Source organism: Trachurus japonicus, chromosome 15 (genome assembly GCF_045865225.1).
Source record: "Trachurus japonicus isolate A0001 chromosome 15, Traja_1.0".
Lineage (NCBI taxonomy): Eukaryota > Metazoa > Chordata > Actinopteri > Carangiformes > Carangidae > Trachurus > Trachurus japonicus.
The window spans coordinates 12,133,842-12,150,056 of NC_140921.1; the positions used below are offsets into that span (position 1 = coordinate 12,133,842).

Below are 16,215 nucleotides of genomic sequence, written 5' to 3' on the forward strand. Positions count from 1 at the left end.
AACCACAATGTTTTTTTTCTCTCTCACCAAAGTGTTTTTCTTTTGCAGGATACAGAGCCTGGTCAGCTGTTTTTAGGTGCTGACCTTTTTGTGGCCACAGCTCCCTGACCACTTCCCTGCCATCTGTAAACAGTGTAAAACCTAGCACTTTGTAAAATAATAAAAAAAAAAGTCAGCCCGCAGTAGTAGTTACTCGTGGTGTGTGTGTGATTTGAAAAAAAAAAAAAAAAAAGACCTTAAGTAACTCTGTCCTCTCTCTCTCTCTCTGACCCAGTATTTGGCACAGAGCTCTGGCACATGTTTTAAAGGGATTATAATCTGATGGATTATTGGTAAAAATCCAAAATAATCAGATGCCTTACTATTTGTCGAAATCTGGACCAGTCAGAGCACCCACCCCCCACCCCCCATCCCTCTCTCTCTCTGTGTATCGCACCCCCACCACCCCCACTCTCACTCTCTCTCCCTGCACCAACTGCGCGAATGCATTGAGTTTTGCAGCCGAAAAGAAGGACAGGGATTAAAAAAAAGAAAAGAAAAAACAGAGGAATGCATGCGTAAACCTTTGTGCCAGCGAACCGACATACGTGCTGCTCAATGCGAGGGTATCGCAGGCCGGTTATATGTGGGTAAGTCTGTTTTTCATACGTAGAGAACTAAAAGAAAAAAAAGAAAAGAGGCGCTGCTCAAGGTTGCTGACAGTCCTGCCAAAAAATACTGAGCTCGGCCGGCAGGATGGGAGGCGGAGGAGGAGGTGGTGGAGTGGAGGGGATGTCCACTAAGTGCGTGTTGTTATTCTCTGGTAAACAACTCAAATAATGCAGATGTTTAGTTTTTCTTCAGCTGGTGGAGCTTCGGCACAAACAATGACAAGGTCAAATGGTCACGAAGTCGCAGTGCGCTGCGCTGGAGGCGACTGAAGCATCAACGGTGCTGCTGAGACTGAGAGTGGTGATGATGGTGATGATGATGAGCATCTGTGAATGGCTGCTGCTGCTGCTGCTGCCTGATGATATGTGATATCAGACGATATAAATGCACGTATGCTGCTGCCTTCACGGGGTGTCTCTGTGTCAGTAATCCAACACGCGGTATGTTGTGTTAGCTGCAGAGGAAGTTGAAAGCTGACCTGACTCTGGATTTTCAAAGTTGGGCCAGAGGCTGAGAGACTTCTTTTTTTTTTTTTTTTCTTACTCCGTCTGAGCTGAGGCATCCCAGCAGGTGACAGTGTGAGAATATAGATAGATCCTCCTCACACACACACTCACACACTCCACAGCAGGGGACAGCATGAAAGAGCTCCCAGAATAGACCCCCATTGAGTGTAAAACCACCACTGTATCACACACTCTCTGATACACACACACACTCTCTCTCACACACACACTGACTTCAAACTCTCCACAGTGTGCTTGATACAATGTTGGTAGAGTGTGTTTGATAACTTTTGAAGGTGCTTTACTTAGCAGTGGTGCTTGTGCTTTGAGAGAGCAGCGACTCTCACAGTGATAAGCTGCTCTGTTGATGTTGTCAGTCTTCACCTGCAGGGATGAAGCAGCTCTCACAGAATCGGGGGAAAGTTCAAGGATGCTGAGCTGCAGGTTCAAAAAACTGAAACTGCAGCAGCTCAAACTCGTACTGTAGTAAATCGATCATGAGATTAACAGATGGACATTTTTTGATAAGCGCTTAAAGGAGCAGCTCAGGTTTTCTAATGTAAGGTAATGTGTACTAGTGGGCAGAGCTGTGTAGTGTTCACCAGAGCAAATGTATTTTAGACACTTCTAAAAAACACTTTTGGGCCATCTCAGTAGACTTCCTGACTCTGTTATCTCCTTTATTGGCTATTTACTCATGGTTTAGATAAGAGTTTGTAAAAGGGAGGATGCTGGGTTGGTATCACGTTGTTGATATTGTTACTATTGTTTCACTGTCTTTCTCGCTGTCTTTTTTTGTGGAAACTATCTGAAAACAATAGAGATTGTTCTGTGGGAAAAAAAGCAGAAGGAACAATCCAATATTGGTTTTCTGTTCTGTGTTAACAGCACTTTCCTTTTGCCACTATTGGTTTGGTTTAAAAAAAGAAAGAAAGAAGTGTCAATGAAAGTGCTGTTTTCACAGGATGGAGCACAGATACTGATTGTTGTTTCCTAAAATACGTTTTTTTCCCCCCTCATGGCCCTGTGAACAGGAACACATTAGTGCAGCTCTGCAGGTGCTCCTGGTCAACCTTTTTTCTGTTTATCACATTTCATTACTTTTCAGTTTTTACTATGACATTAATCCCTACAACATCGATGACATAACCATGACATCATCAAGGTTATTCTCTCCCAAATGCACAAAGACATTACATAGATATATAAAGATTTTTCTGGGGGGGGGATCCAAAATTGATTTCCTGTCCTGTGAAAATAGCACTCCCCTTTGGTACGAGTGGATTGAGTCAATGGAAAATGCTTTCTTCACTGGCTGGAAAATGGGTATTGAATTGTGTCTAAAAGTGTCTAAAACATTTCTTTTCTCGTGGCTCCGTGCACAGGAACAAATTGCTGCAACTCTGCAGTTGCTCCCACTCAGCTCTGCTAACTGGGAACTCTCCGTCAACTGCAAATGGCAAATAACTTCAAACTTATCCAACATATTTTTTTTTCATTTTTTCCATTTGTTTTCACTTTATTTTTCATAGTTTATTATGCCATTAACCTGATGACATCACCATGACATCATCTGGGTTATTTTCTCTGAAATTCATGAAAGACTTTACATATATTCAAAGAACTGACTTACTGATTAATTCATAGCTCATTGCTTCTCAGGTTTACACAGCTAAAGCGCACAGAGGAAAGAGAGAAGTCTTTTAACCGACCTCTGAATGACTTTTGTGTTCGTGTCTTTGAGTATCACACCGAGTTTTAGTAATTACGCCCATTCAGCGCTGCCTAATTCTTCACCCTGTTGCTCCGTCGTCTCTGTCTCTCCTAACCTCCTGCCAGGACCTTGTGTCCCGAGACAACTACACGACTATAATTAGAACGTACCATCTGAAAACCAGACAGGGGCAGCAGCATGCAGTGGGGTAATATGATGCAGTGGTGCGCGGGAAACCAGGTGACCAAGACTGGATCATCAAAAGCGTCATTGTGTTTATAACCAGATGCCCTCGGGCGCACAAGGTCATGAATACTGATGAATAGAGCAGATGTGCTGAGGTTCACAGAGCAGGAGAGAAGATGAAGGCAGACAGTGAGTTTGCGGGGCCAAACCAATCTGGTTATTATTATGTTCATTGATTGATTAAGCTACTGTATAATAGACAAATCCAAGAGAAATTTAATTTAAAACAATAAAACTCTCTGTTCTTTAGCGACATCATGACTTTATTGATGGCAATGACAGCTGATCAGTCATTTTGTGATTTTGGTCCAAACTATAATCTCTAGTTTGTGGTTTGACCTGAACTTCAGTCCAAACATTCCTGCTGCTCAGGAAATGAAACCTAATCGCTTCATTGATCGAATGACATTTCCTCAAGAGCCGGTTATCCAGTTAACTCTCTCAACGTCTACTAATTTGGCACAAAATCTCGTTTGGCATTCATGATATTCAGATGATGTATCGTAATGACTCGGTATCAGCGCAGATATTTTGATTTGCCTAACTACACAATGTGTGTACGTGGTCAATCCAGATGTTTCGTTTGTTTGCAGTGTGATGCAAGGAACAAAACCAGAGGCCGAAAAAAGATGATGAAGCTCCTATGGCTGTGTGAAAAGAAATGCTGACTTAAAAAATCCCTAAAGTAAAATACTTAGAGCATATTTCTTCAGAAAATAAGTCTGGCCACAGATCAGTTTAGTTTAAACACACAGGAATGTGGTCTCATTAACTTCCCACGAGTAAATAAACTTTGGTTTGTTTTTACATCACACACACACACACACACACACGCACACACACGCACACACACACACACACACACACACACACACACACACCACACACACACACACACACGCACACACACACACACACACACACACACACACACACACACACACACACACACACACACACATAAAGTAGCTATATGAGTTTATTGAGTTTAGAGGAGGTGAATTGGGGTCAGTTTGGCTTTTATCAACAACAGATTTATGTTACCCAGCTGAATTTGATATATTTCACAATAAAAAAAAACCCAACCTGGCATGATAGGACTGACTAAAGACTAATGGGAAAGATGTTACATAACTTCCTCATGTTGGTTCGTGGAAACGCCTTGGAATAACCCGAAATACCTCTGGCACATTCATTTTATGCCAGTGATGTTGACATACTATTGACAAATTGAACCATCAGCACAAAATTATTATGAATGAAATCAACTGAACTGCTAATCTGAAGAGACAGTGTACCAAAGAGTCTTGACTGACTGGTAGTTGAACCTCAAAATTGAAGAGGACCTTAAACTAGACTGAGTCTGTATTAGATAATGGAGAAGTCTCTCAATTCTGACTGTATTTTATATTAGGTTTGACACATTTTACTGTGTATCTGTGGAGCTTTGTGTGAATTATGGTTGCTTTGGGTCCTGACACACCTTAATCTGAGACCTTAAAACATTGATATTGGACGACTCTTCATATTTCCTCACCGACATTGTTTCCTCATGTGAATCATTGAGAAAGAAAAGTCAAATATAATATTAACATACCTAGATTGGGGAACTAATAGTTACAGTAATAACTAGGGAAATATTAACTACTTGTTAACCTTGACCAGGCTCCTGCAGGAATGTATGACGTTGACGTGCCACATTCCCATGCATCCACCAACCTTGACCTTTCTGCTCGACCTCATAAAGGTCACATTATTTCCTGCTCTGGCACTGGACGTTGTCATTGGACGTAATTCTCATGGCTGCAGCTGTGGTCACATTTTTGGCACAAGTGTCTGTGATTGTTTATTGTGTTGCCAAGGTTTGGTGCTGGTCTTATTTGATGTGATTAGCTGTGCTGCAACAATATCGCTGTACATTGTGGTTGTGTCTGACCTGTGCGCTGGAGAAATTTGCAGCTAGTAATAGTGAAGTGAAGCCTTTGTGACAGCTCACTGGAATGACTTTAATTACTAAGCCAGGACCTGCAGCCTTTTCGGCCGGCTCAGACTAAAGTACGTGCTGCTGATTAAGCAAAAACCCCAAAAACTAAACAAGGGTCCATGGTTGCTTTTTGATAGTGAGATGTATTTGTGTTGTGTGAAACAGAGCCAAGACCTCACACGGAGAGTCGAGGTCCTGAAACTCAACGGATTACAGGCACAAGAGCTTCAGAGTGATTTGGCAACGTGGTCCGTCTTGTATGGCATTAAAAATCAAACACATTTTCTGTAATTGAGGTTAAAAAGATATAACTACAGATGAATGACAGTAGAAAACATGTGGTTAAGATTGCGCTTTACATGTAGTTAATTAATAAGATGCTGAGCGTGTTTTTTTTTTGTTTTTTTTGGGGGGGGGGGGGGGGGGGTTATTGGCCGTACTGCAACAGCATTATAGCCTAACACGAGAAACATGAACGTCTGTGACTGAGTGAGTGATCAAGTTACCACCAAATGTCATGTGACTGAGTGAATAAAAAGTTACACCATTGGCTGGTTGAACGTTGGAGCTTTCCCATTGGCTGTTAAGCTTTCAGAATGAGCTGATGTTGAACTGTTTCATTCAGCTTTCTTTAGTGTTGCCAGTTTAGCACATTTGTCACAACATTTACCAACCTTTTAGACACCTTAGATCCTTAGACCTCTTTCCAGAAAAGTTCCTACTTGTCTTGTGACTTATTTTCTTCAGTCAGTCACAACACAACTGTTGTCATTTAACTTGTTTGCATGGCGACTTTTCAGTCTCTGTCATGGTTATAAAATGTGGATATTAGCAGCATCAGCAGCAGAGCAGCTTGGTAATGGCAGATTTTAGAGGAAAAACAGTCATTCACACGCTCTTTTTTTAGGATTGTGGTTTTGTTAATGACCCATGCAGTGACCACAACTCAAAATAGTCAACAGTACAACATGAGACTGGACTGTCTCTCCCATGTTCCTTTTAGTTTCTTCAAAGTTCAAGCTGTATTATAATGAATGATCTTCTTGTAAGTGATGCTTCAAAGGCAAATTTTGCTTTCAGATTCAAGTTGAGTCCCTCACTGAAACAATTACAAAACTGGGCTGAGGATGCTTCATGACAGTTGAGTTCTTCACATATTGAGTTAATTTCCTTCCTCACAAAACACCCGGGAAGTCTTCTTTTAAACATGTTAAATCAGCTTGATGTCGTCTTTCTTGTTTTTCTCCTGCGTTTCTACACACTGACTGCACACTGCAACCCCAGCCATCATTAAACTGCATAATAACACCATCTGCTGCAAAGTGACCACATCAGCCTCCATACTTGTGGAGTGCATGCGTGTCATGGTGCTGGTAGAACCTGAAATAATAATAATTGTGTTTTCTGTCTAGTACAGTCTTAAATCTAGAGTGAGAGATCTCACTCAAAGAATTTTATGTAAACTAAACAAAATAAACATTAGCCTACCTAAAAGCTAATTTATAAAAATAGATTTAAGAGATTTCCTGTTGCCTAATATTGGACCACTTTGCTTTTCTGTTTATTGTTATATCTGAATACCAACCTCTGTTAGGTTTCCATGTGTAAACTGAGATTTCACCTTTCATTGTGTCGTAAATTGACCCCGGAGCTGTGCACGGACACAGTACACAACTAAAAACAGCACTGCTAAAACAACAAAGCCGTGTCTCGAGCGCAGTCATCTGACTTTGGATGGGCTTGAGAACTTGTCAGTCTTTAAAATAATTATTAATAGTGAAATTATAATATGAAAATTGGAGATTGCACAGTGGAAATGTGAAATTGAGCTCATCACCCTTCATTGCAAAAATGGTGAGGCTCAGCCGGGGCGTTCAAGGCCTGTGGGACGTTTCACACGCAGTCGTTGACAGATGGATCTCTTACATCTCTCAATCATAAGATCATCACACAGGCATGCGGTGTGCATACAGCTGAGGGATCTGGTGGCTGCCTCTGAAATCGCTTTACCTCAGTCTGTAACAAAAAATAAAAAAGTTTTGGAACAGGATGAAGCAACATAGATAATAAATCTGCTCTTTTCCTTCAGAGTTGTTTTGCACAACATTTGTAAAGGAGAACGAGTTCAAATCCCTGAACGGCCTCAGTGCAGCCTCACAGGTGTTTCATGTTGGCTGAGTGGAAATCTCCTCAGGCTGAGCTGACATTTCTTCTCTCGCCCTCTTTAAATTGTGCGCATGTTGGGCTACACCTTTACCGTTTATGTTACTTCAGAGACTTTGATGTCCTGATTTAATTTGTAGCTCTGCTCAGGTAAACGATGAAAACACATGTGTCTCTGTATAACTGTGTGTTAGTTATGTATGACATGATGATATTAGAGTCATATCAGTGCAGAATTTCAAAATAAAATGCAACCTGACAAATGTTCAAATTCTACAAAGTGTGCCTTTAAACCTGCAACATAACATGTATTTTGGGTATTGATGCACCGTTGTAGGTCACAGAACATTATCATCATTCTTTTAGCTCATGTCGGAAAGTCAAACAATGACTAAAGTTATGTAAAGCTGCAGAAAACTGAAGATTCAAAAGTGGATAAAAATCCATAAAGAGTAATGAGTTTTGTTTTCACTGACATCCAGTGGATTAACTTCGCACCTTTCATTGCCAATAAAGTTCTCTTTAGTTCACCCAAACTACTAAATATATATTTTCCATCTTACCTGTTTGGATGCAGATGTCAATACCTCCACCTCAATACAATAGAGGTGAACAGCATTTCTTTTGGTCCTTATGTCACAGAAAAATTAGGTTAAAAAATCATTGTCAAAAGGTTTTTCCACAAACAGTCTGCCTCACTAATCCACAGGACACACTTTGAACAGTTTTCATTGGCGGCACTGAGGTGTAGTCCATATAAAAGGTGCTGATAGCCATCAGGCCGCCTCCCACAGACTTGACCTCTAAGGCTGCAGAGAGTTCATCATGGCCCAAAAACCCTTAAAGACCTAATATCATATTTAAGAGTAGAAATGACTTAACCCTTGACTAATCTGGCTTTCTAACTGTGTCAATAAGAACAACAACGCCAATGGCTTCTGCAGATGGCCTTCAGCTTCCAGACAGTCTAGCAAACAAATGGTGCAGTCAAGGTTGAATGGGCCGGTGTCAGACTGGAAAAAATACAGGTGGTGCCGTACAGTATCACGCAGCAGTGGAGAGAACAATTGAGTAATGGGTTTCAAATGGGCAAACATGACGTTAAATGGACAAGACCACACCAAAGAACACATGGCGATGGCAGTTTTCCAAAAGACCTTGCCCTCGTGTTCTTCTGTTTAATTATTTTCCTCACAAGGACAGGACAACAGGATGGCTGAGGGCCTTTGATAAGATGAAGGGATGGGCCAGGATGAGGACGGACAAAGACAGTCTTCTAAGTGGAATGGCAAAAAAAACAAAAATCGATGGAGGGAGGAGAGGATCTGCAGTATAGATGGTACTGAGGTGACAGCAAAATTTACACAGGAGCAAAACGACTTAAACAGCTGAGACTGTCAGCAGGGAATTCAGATTTCCTGAATTGATTCAGCAGGTGTTGTTATTAATGCAAAGAAAACATATCCGATGGCATGCACACACACACACACACACACACACACACTGTGCCCTTCTTACATTCACATAAACACGTTAACACACGTGTGCACTCACGCTCCTGCGCACATGGATATCTCAGCCGAATGATAAATCTAACACGTCGTGCATGTGCTTGTTGTGTGTGGAGCAAAGGAATGAGCTGACACACATGAAACTACTGCACACACCTCACATGCACATATGAAGCTACTGAGTGTACTGTGATTTACAGCCCCTAAAATAATATAAAGCTTAAAAATATATAGCATTTTACAGACAAGGTAAGACAAGCGTTCACTCTTAAGCTTAAAACAAGGACAAATGTTGCATCATACAGTCTCCATAAAATCTGAAACACTGTTGTGTAATTTATGACCTGTTTGTGTGTTGCAAAGAAATTGGACACAGCCTGCCAGTAACTTGTGCCAATGCTTTTCTTTTTAGTGTAACTGCAGAATAAAGGATCTGTACCTGTTTCATGTATCACAGATTTTTTTCTTCAGTTTTACGTAATAGCTGTACTTTACATATGTAAGAAAAGCGTGAAGCAAAATAAAGTTTCCTCTTGAAGATGCATTAAATTCACATCCGAATGTGTGAAATGCGCCAGTCAGTGAGTTGTCATACAGCATTAGTGTTAGCTGCTGATCCTGACCAAAGGTGGGTGTCGCCCTGAGTTAGTGGCCACAGGTATTTGTGCAATTTATGTAACAGTGTTTAAAAACATAATTTTACCAACTCTAAGAAAAGACAGATGGATAAGAAGGGGGACAGAAAGCAGTCTGTTGTGGGTAAGCCACAGTCTGTATGACAGATACAGATCAAGGACGTATCATTGCATGATGCTCACTATGTTTACTTCCTTAGACTTGTCTTGAAGCTTCTTAAAGGGGAACGTTGCAAGATTTTTACCTTAATCAAACAGCTTTGAAGTAATTGTGATGGTTAAATGACTTGTTACAGGGAGAATGGAGACTCTCTGCCTTCCACCTAGCATCTGTTGGCCGAAAATCAACCTTGCAAGACGTGAAAAACATGGACTGCTTTACGGCACTGCAACACAAACACGCCCCATAATCCGTAATCTCTTGTTAATTTTTAATGTTACCTACCTTGGTATACATCGCTCCATAGATTGCCCTCTGCACATGGCCCAAGGGGTGGGAGGAGGGTTAGCGGTTTGTTTTTACGACAGTGAAAATATGCACTCCGAAACTGTAGGGGGAGCTCCGTAGAGAAAAAAACAACAACCAAAACAGCGAAAAAGTGACCAACTTCCCCTTAATTTCATAACGAATTACTCACAGTTTCAACCCATTTTGAGTTACTGTAAAAGTGGATTCAGCACAACTAACTCTCTCTGATTTGACCCTGTCATCAGGACAACGCTTTTGCTTCACGTTAAATCCAAGCTTAACAGCAGGGAGAATGTAGAAATGAGAGGAATGCATGCTCACACCATCCTCCTCCTCCTTCTATGCAGAGCAGATTTTGGACTGTCAGCACTGGATAATCCCTAAAATTTCACAAGCTTTCATTTGAAGAAGATGTAAGAACTCACTGTCGGCCAAAAACGACTGACGTGGCGTGAACTCCCACTGGGCTTCGTAGCATGTTTCAGCTTCTCTCGTTTATGTCATATGACTGATCGCACTTGTTTGTCCTGGAGGTCGCTGACACATGGAAAACAATAGATGAGTTTGAATGCTTTTTCTCTTTTTTTAAGCCGAGAAACAGTGTGAAACATCATGAGGAATGCATCTAAAATCCACCGAGCAATAAATCTTTCAGCTACAAAACATTAAAATGAAGACATGTCTGGCAATGTTGCTTCATTCTTTAGATAAGTTTGCATCCAGAGTATAAGCCAGTGTCAACATATAGCACATACCGAATTACTGATAAAGAGGAGTGGAGATAAAAAGTAGTGAATGGAATGAATTTGACAAATTAAAGTCTTTTTTTTGTCAATTTCCATGGTCACGGAGAAAAATATGAGCAACAACACCCCACGAGTGCAGGATTTCAGGACGAATGCCAGTCCTGAACTAGCTGGACTGAAGAGGTGAATCCCTTAATGGCTCAAAAGTAGCTCTTGTACTTAAATGGACTTAGAGGAATTCATTTATCTGTGCAGCAGCAGATTTGTGGATCAACCATCGTGACAGGGATTTGATCCGAGTGCGTGACCCCTGCTGACCACTCGCACTCTGCTGGGAATTCGAAAGGGGGGGGGGGGGCTCCAGAGGTAAAAGATGAGGAGGCATTTCACTCCTGGAGGAGCTTTCTCTTTGTCTGCCTGTCCTCTTCGCTTCAAACCTGTATAAACCTTAATCCCTCCAAACGGAGCCAGCTCTTGATATTCCAAATCCCAGATGGGATTTAAACTTCACTCATTCTCATTCGCTGTCTCTCTGGACCGTTTAGGGGTTGAAGAGGCCATCCATAGGAATTCCTTTTTCCTCTCGTCGTTCCTTTCAAATCTCAGCATGTTGTTTGAAAAGCCACTTCCAGCCCCATTCATGTCGTGCCCTCCACCTCTCTATTATGAGACCCCCCCTCCCCTTCCAATGCCACGTACTTCACAGGACACTCTCAAATTAGACATGTATGATGTTTATTTGCTCATAAAAACCTATGTTCTAAAAATGGCGTGCAGGAGGAACTCTCTGGGGTCAACGAGGAGTGAAGGACTTGATGACATAAGATTTTTTTCCTCTGACCAACAATAGAAATGTATATATTATACAACCAAACAACACAAGAAAAGGAGGCAACCGAGCGCTCTTCCAGGTTCCTGACATTGAGGTGTGTTTCATGTGGGGTGCGAGCAGGTCGGCTTGGCTGCGTGTTCAGCTCCTGCAGACTAAACAAACGGCCCCGCTGAAACTGTAGATGCACAGCCAGTCACACAGGTGCCAAATCAGTTGGCAAAGACCTCAATGACACCAGCACCTGTTCAGCTACAGTTGAGACTGTTCAGTTCAGTTCAGTTCAGTTCGGTGTCGGTGGTTCACTTTTCCTGCATGCGCTCCGTCCGTCCATCCGTCCGTTGACTCCTGCTGCTGTCAGCTTTCATATGTTTCCACTCAAGTTTCATATTTCTGCTCAGATGTTCAGCTTCATCTGGTAAAGGAGGTGTCTCGTAAAAGCCATCCTCTTGCTTTTTTCTTGTTCTTACTTCACTGTTTTCTTGATTTTTTAAAAAATCTTGCATCCTCCCCCCTTCTTTTTGTGGAAAAACCCAGTCAAGGCTCTGCACTGCTTTGCTTTGCTCTCTCTCTCTCTCTCTTTTTTTTTTTTACCAGGCCAGTAAACAAGCCTGTGGTGCACATGGAGAGTAGAGGGAGAGACGCATTCAACCTCAGGGAATAAAGACAGTGTTGGAAATGAAGTGCAATGCTGTGTCTTCACACAGAGGTCCCTCAGTCCTCTGTGGCTCCTCGTCTGGCTTTACTATATAGCGAGGAAGCAGACGCACTATTTGCCGAATTGTGTGTCAAACCGCAGCAAGCTTTTTTTAGACGGAGGGGGAGACAGGGTGTGGATGACTGTGAACCCACCACGACTCTATGAGCAAACACTGGAGACCAACACTCAGTGTGTCCAGACCCAGACGCAGCACGAAAACTCGTCATAAACAACTCCTCGGCAGGCACGGTGGTTCAGACAGGCCCACGTGTTGTGATGAAATTATACACTGGTGTCACTTCTCCCAGACACTTGAGGAAAACAGGCTGTAGCCTACTCTTCTTAAAGCGCAGGGCTTAGTATAGTGTGTTTTAGTTCATCTTTGTTTTCAAACCCAGGACAAGCTGCGACATGTTGTGTTGAGACGCAGCACGAATTGATTGACATTTTCTTGGAGGACACCATTTGTTCCGTGTGATTTACAGGTCAAAGATTTTATACCAGCTGACTGTTGATGTTTTGCGCGTCAAAAATCCTCTTCCTCCGGCTCTCTTTCAAGTTTTCGCCACAGTTACACACACAAGAGCTGCCTCAGGCAAACTCTTATCCGTCATTTGTATTGTTTTGTCCTTGACTAAATGGCTGCGACTATTAAACATAGTCAGCATTGACCTCCAGCATGAACTCATGTGCTGCATTTGCAAAAAAACACAGAACAAAACTGTGGTTGAATGTGAATAAGGCAGGAATAACATGATTCATAGTGTAGTTTGAAAACAACTCCTTGGCTCCATGGCTACATGGTAATAGTCTGTTTCTTTAATGATTTTTTTTTCTTCACCCGGTGTGTCATACAACATGCTTCAATGGTGTTTTTTGATGAAAGCAAGTCCTAACAAGACATGGTGGCAATGTGATGCCAACTCTGAGCAGTCAGGTTGAGACAAAAACAAAACAAACCAAGACAAAAACTAATGAAATAAAAACAATAACCAAAGAACAACCAAAAGAAAACCGGTTATGTCAGGTTTAGTTGTATAAAAAAAGACAAAAAGATAAGAAGGTATGTAGCCTAGCACAAAGACGATCTGGCAGTGCGTTGGCATAAAGATGTGCTGCTGAGGTCAGATGAGGGGAATCTACTGATGGGAAAAGGGGTGGTACAGTCTCAAATAAATGACAGCATCAGTATTCACACGTGTGCACAAACAACTGGAAAACAAATCAAACAGGCTGCAGAAAGAGTCAAGGGTCAGGCTGTGAGGGATATTATTAATTCAGCTGATCTGATTTTAAACCACTGTAATCTTTACATTAGACAATATGTATATGGCTTTCATAAAAATACTAATATTGAGCATGCACAGCCTTCCTACATACCAGCATGTTGCTATTTCATAAGAGGGGATTTCTCTCTATCTGGGATCCCAGACATGAATCATTAATAAAACTGGATCAGAGACGCAGTTAGAGTTGGCAGAGAACAACATATTCAGAAAGTAATTGGTAACAGATGACATTTTTAGTGTCATCCAATGTCAGAATACTAAGAAATTTCCGCTCCCTTGGAAGACAACACTGGAGTAGTTGCCTTCAAAGACGATCGGAAATTATACAATTCAGTATACTGCATGCTCAGTTGGCAGTTTGAGTTTATATAGTCTAAAACAACAGTCCTGCAAAAAGACAAATGTTTATGGCCTTATAAAGATGTATTTGTGTTGAAACTGTTCAAGAAAGATGCTGACACAGTTTTATGATCATTGTCGATGCTGTAGTTTGTTACAGAAAGGAGATCCTGTTATTTTTTCCACTGCATTTACAACCACGAGGACATAATAATAACAGAAACACCTCTTTGTACAGGGCAAAACAACTGAACAGCACCACAAACTTTATCTTCTGAAACCATGCCACTGAAACTCCCTCGTTCTCTCTTAAACAAATATCAGTCAATAAAAACTGAACATTATTATCTTGACTAAGGTATTCATAACAGGACAGGTGTATTAGACTGCATTAGCACAAAAATGTAATTCAATTGGACCTATAATGACTGAGAATTAATAATAGAATAGATTTGGATTATTATTATTATTATTATTAAACTATGTTACTTTAATTTTAATGTTGTTGTTTTTTATAACCCAGAACTCACAATCATTATTTCATTTAGCCTAGTTGATAGTAATGTGTTGATCTCCTCTGGGAAACAATTTATGTTATACTTTTTTTTTTTTTTTTGAGTATTCAAGTGATTAACTATGGTGGTGAGGTATAAAATAATTATGCCAAAATGGCACACAAGCAATAGTTACTGCATATTAATGGATTTGATCGAATCATTAGCACAGAAAGTGTGAACAACTACTCCTCACAACAGATTGGTCATCAAAAGACCGAGGCGTCCCTGAACGCATCATTGGGGGGGGATACAAGTCCCGCAGAGCTAAAGAAACACAGCACTGACTGGACAGAGTACCAGCAGACGCTACCAGAGCTTCACTCAAAGGTAGGAGGACACCTCGATGTGTGTGTGTGTGTGTGTGTGTGTGTGTCCAGAGTGAATGAAAAAGGCGAGCGACACACATTTCACCGTTTATCGGTTGCGTCTCGGTCGTTTTTCTCTGTTAGAAATCAGCGTCTTCACAACTGAAAACAAAAACCGACCCGACTTTTGTCTAATTTACGTCAAAAAGACCGACGTTAACGGTTACTAGAGTCGGTCAGCCCCTCTCGCGACTGATGTCACGCGTTCTGGAATCGTTCTGGAATCGTTCTGGAACGGTTCGGTCGTTCTGTCCCTTGTCCTGCTCGTGTGGACAAACCACGCTGCTGCGGAGTCTAGGGACTCAAATTTGCCGCCATCCCCAGCAGGGGAACTGTTGGCTACTATGGCTCCGGGATTAGGCTATAGTAAAACCGCTGAGAGCGAGAAATGTGGTCAGAGGAAGCAGTTGGAGACATTTAAAGACTGTTTGTTGTGATTTCTTTACTCCCACTGGCAAACAGATGCATTTACTTCATCATCAGTGTTTGCTTCATGTGTGTAGGCTACCTAACCTTTTAACGTTATCTAACCCTAGAAATCAATGTTTATGGCCACTACTAAGTCTATTGTAATACCGTATGTTAATTATTTAATTAATGACCAATTAAATAATTATTTTGGCAGAAAATGCACCTAAAAGTTTCTAAAAGTCAAATGTGAATGAAAAATATTCATTTTACATTGGAAATTAATAAATCAATGCAACTATTTCTATGTAAAAGTTCAAATTTGGCCAGTGCCAGTAGGCTACCTTTGCTTGAAAAATCACCTTAAATGATGATTAGATTAAAAAGAAGAAAAAAGGATTCATTTAGCCTAATTAATGTCATTTAATTGTCAGCTAACCTAAAATGTGATTTAATTACACTGACTCTTTGGAAAGTCTCAAATGTCCTTTCTAATTATGCCATGAGAATATATGCCTGTCAAATTGAAATCTTTCCGAATAGTTGCTGTTATTAATTTAATGAAGATAATCTTAAATTTTATACAAAGTTCTTCAGTCTCAGCAGACCCTGGTGATAAATCACGGGGCACATGACCTTAGGCGCCTGCAGGGGAAAGCATGTTGCGTGACTGGCAGCTTTAATGAAATTTTCACTGGTAGGCTACTGTATCACAGGACCTGATAGTAGAAAAAAGTAAAGTCAGCTGCATGCTTTACAAGCACATCAGGGGTGCGTGTGTGGTTGTAAACGCAAACACAGACATTCCTGCTGCAGTGTGGGTCAAATCCATTCTCATTAACGTCATTGATTTAAGTCACAAATGCTCTTTTTGTCATTCTAATTATGTCTTTAAAGCTCATTTAGATGCAGTATGATACCTACTTGTGTGTTTTCTTGTAGGATTTCTTGTGGCAGAGTTTTTTCCTTGAATAGTACAGAGGCTGATTTTGAAGTATCCTTGTAAAATTTATTACAGGATTTGTAAAAAACCCCTGTAAATGACATGGGATCTCTCTCTGGCTGTGAGTGAGTGAGTGAGTGAGTGTTCCCTGGCTCGCCTC

The 16,215-nt window shown here is 41.1% G+C and overlaps 1 protein-coding gene across 2 annotated transcripts in view; it reads left to right on the forward strand.

Annotated features, from left to right (window-relative positions):
- Positions 1–455: 455 nt before the first annotated feature.
- LOC146973278 (equilibrative nucleoside transporter 1-like) overlaps positions 456–16,215 on the forward strand; it is a 43,776-nt gene continuing 28,016 nt past the window's right edge. Inside the window, exon 1 of one of the 2 annotated variants that reach the window (XM_085799610.1) lies at positions 456–629. The gene's annotated coding sequence lies outside the window, so the exon portion shown is untranslated. Of the gene's footprint in view, positions 630–14,648; positions 14,667–16,215 lie in introns of those variants that run through there. The other variant, XM_085799612.1, reaches the window with a different exon arrangement.